The sequence below is a fragment of the Saccostrea cucullata genome, unplaced genomic scaffold, assembly GCF_032062105.1.
Source record: "Saccostrea cucullata isolate Sc308-1 unplaced genomic scaffold, CSIRO_AGI_Scuc_v1 ctg2616, whole genome shotgun sequence".
Lineage (NCBI taxonomy): Eukaryota > Metazoa > Mollusca > Bivalvia > Ostreida > Ostreidae > Saccostrea > Saccostrea cuccullata.
The window spans coordinates 67,911-71,467 of record NW_026922254.1 but is presented as its reverse complement, the minus strand read 5'-3'; the positions used below and the strand labels follow the sequence as shown (position 1 = coordinate 71,467).

Below are 3,557 nucleotides of genomic sequence, written 5' to 3'. Positions count from 1 at the left end.
GTGATAACATTATGTGTCGTTTCATGATAAAGTAAGCGGGATCCACTGATGATTTCTATTATTATTATTAAATATTAATATCTTCAATTATTCAAGGATAAGGTGAAATTATAAATGTGAACTTATAAATGATTATCTATAAAAGAGTAGCACTAATAAGTGAGTTTTAATTTTCTCTATATTGACAGGATATTCATTTAATGTGCTGTTAAAAAAACAATGGATCCGCGGTTCAGTGCCCAGGATGTCCTACGCTGTGACCTGTGTGAGACTCCTGTTCCTCCAATGTACTGTGACTTATGTCATGTTAAACTCTGTAAGGCCTGTGTAGGGGAGCATCTCTCTGATATATCTAAAGAACATAAAGTGGTGTCATACAAACAAAAGGGAAACACATTGAATTTCCAGAAATGTTCTGCACACAAAAGCAAGCCTTGTGAACTCCATTGTGAGAATTGTGATATCCATGTATGTACTCTTTGTGTATCAGACAAACATAAAGGGCACACATTCTTTGACATAAGTCAGAATTTTATTGCCAGAAAGGAAGAAATGAAAAATGACCTCCAAGAATTGGAAAACTGTTTATATCCTAGATATACAGAAATGACATTGGAAATAGATGTTGAAAAGGCACGTCTTGAAAGAAAGTATGGGAAACTGACAACAGCTGTCACCAAACATGAAGAAGACTGGCACAGAGAAATAAACACCATTGTCAACAAACAGAAATTTGAAATTGATGAAATGAAAACTAAACACTTGGCTGCTCTCAAAAAACACGGAAATGAAATTAAACAGATTACTTCTGATGTAAAACAGAGTATTCTTGATCTAAAGAAAATACTTGGCTCCAATGATCATGATGTCACCTTAACATCTGCATACAAATCCAGGAATGCTGAATTCAGAAGTTTACCTCCTAAAATCAATGTTTCATTACCAAGTTTCTCTCCTCATCAGATCAACACCGAACAGCTCCATCAAATGTTTGGTTCTCTGTCAGCATTATCCATTACAACAGAAGAACATGGCTACACAATGAAGACACCAGAAGCTGTATCCTGTCCTCCAGTCAAACCACAGCGTTTTGAACCAGTGATCATCACAACCATTGAGACAGGGTATATTAATCTATACAGTGTTTCGTGCCTCAGCGAGGAAGAAATTTGGACAAGTGGAGATGACAAAATTATGAAACTTTGCAACTTACATGTCCAACTACAGAAGTCAACCCAAACCAAGTCTGGAAACACACCAAATGACATAGCAGTGACAAGGAATGGAGATCTAGTTTATACTGACTCCGACAAAAGATCTGTAAACATGGTCAAGAATGACCAGATACTGGAAGTGATCAAACTAGAGAGGTGGACACCTCTTTATATCTGTAGTACCTCCTCTGGTGACCTCCTGGTTACCATGGTCAATGATGATGAAACACAATCAAAGGTTGTACGTTACTTTGGCTCCACAGAGAAACAAACCATTCAGTTCGATAGTGAAGAAAAACCTTTGTATTCTTCTGGTATATACAGTAAGCATGTAAATGAGAACAGGAACCTGGATATCTGTGTGGCTGACAATGGAGCCCATGCTGTAGTAGTGGTTAATAAGGAAGGAAAACTCCGATTTCGATACACTGGTCATCCCTCCACAAACAGTGGATCATTCTATCCATTTGGCATCACCACAGACAGCCAGAGTCAGATCCTGACCACAAATTATAATAGCAATTACTGTTCACATTTTAGATCAGGACGGACATTTCCTCCGTTACATTGATAATTGTGGTCTGAAGTATCCATGTGGTTTATGTGTAGACACCAGAGACAACCTCTTTGTGGCTGAGTGTGAAAATGGTAAAGTGAAGAAAATCAAATACATATAAACTCTATTTCAACATGGGGAAAGTGTTTTAATTAGATGTATAAAAGAAGAGAGGGTGTATTTCAAACAACAGCAAGTGTAATATTATAACTGGTATATAAATATGTTTGATGTTTCCGGCACAAAGAATAAATTTGAGAAATGATTGTAGAAGGTGTATTTACCATTAACTATGTCTAATTGACTATATTCAATTTAGGATAAATTACTTGAGATAAGGTACAAATTTCATTTGCAATATCAGTTAATAATTTAATTTCACTTGTATCAAGCTATTTCATTGGCTGAATCATTCAGAGGAACATATAATATTTTGGATAACATAACTTGCCTACGTCACAATGAGTTACGTCAAAAACGTATTACTCCGCTTGACATAACTTTTAAAATAATGCTCAAATTGGAGCCTTATTCTGCAGAAAAAATTGTCTTTTTGTCTGTAATGAAATTAAATTATAAGGAATGAAGCTAGTTTCAATGTATGTTATATGATATAACAAAACTTGAGGAAATTTACGCTTTTTTATAAACCACTTCGCGGTTTATAAAGCGTAAACTGCCCCAGGTTATAACATAAGTTGAAATTAGCTTCATTTCTCAAATATTGAACTAAATAATTCTAACTTTGGTATAACATATGAGTAATTCTCTACATCATTATTGTTTGTCAGATAAAGGTAAAACTTTTGACATTCCTTTAATAGATTCAAATCAAAACATTTATACAAATTTTCAGACTTCATAACACTACTAATGATTGAAACATTCTTATAAAAACAACCTTTAATTTCACTCTTATGGCAGTACTTATAATGGAGTTTTATAAGGAGACTTACTTTTAGATTCGACTACTGACTTCTACAATTTAAACATATGCCAACTCCATTACTTAAAATGTATAATTCAGCTGACGAATGTAAATTAAAGTAAGTCTCTTCAAAAAACTCCATTAGTAACACAATTACCTTGTGCTTATCTACATGTACCTGACTGCGGCTCTTTTGCAGCGAATTCGAAGTTGGGAAGCTCTTCATTTACCAAGTTTTAAAAGTCACAACATTGCTGATGATAGTGAAAATTGAATGACCGGATTAATTTATATGCGGAAAGTACAATGTACATGTACTGGCAAGGGTTGATGGAAAGCAAAATGAATGTTGTCTATAAGAGAGGATTAATAAGCTTACTTGTACGTGTACGTGAGAACTACAAATTAGATATACAGGTACACGTCATTTTTTTTCTTGTATAGCAGAGTATAACCTGTACTTGTAATTTTTTAAATGTTAAAGTGGTTTACATTTAAAAATCATCCACAAAAGCAATGAATTTAATACGTATATCACCATTTAACATAAATATGAGAAAAACTTTGTACAGATTTCTTATATTTTTAATCGGTCAAAGACTGTTTCGATAATCTAGACGTTGTGATTTTAACTCCCAATAAATTAAATGTTTTTCAATTACTGACGTTCTGTTCTTTTATCAGTATTTGCATTGAATATTCAGGTTTAAGAAAAAGGCACACTTTCTGAAAAATAAACAGCACTTAAAGAATTATAAGCTATAAGTTTTGACTTACGTGTACTTGGCGATCTACACGTAACATTCTGGTTGCAATAATGTAGCCTTCTCTATTTTTTTTATCTGAGATTTTCTGGAGA

At 33.8% G+C, this 3,557-nt stretch overlaps 1 pseudogene; it reads left to right on the top strand.

The window, feature by feature from the left end:
- Nucleotides 1–219: 219 nt before the first annotated feature.
- On the top strand, nt 220–1,993 carry LOC134261470 (uncharacterized; annotated as a pseudogene).
- Nucleotides 1,994–3,557: the final 1,564 nt, after the last annotated feature.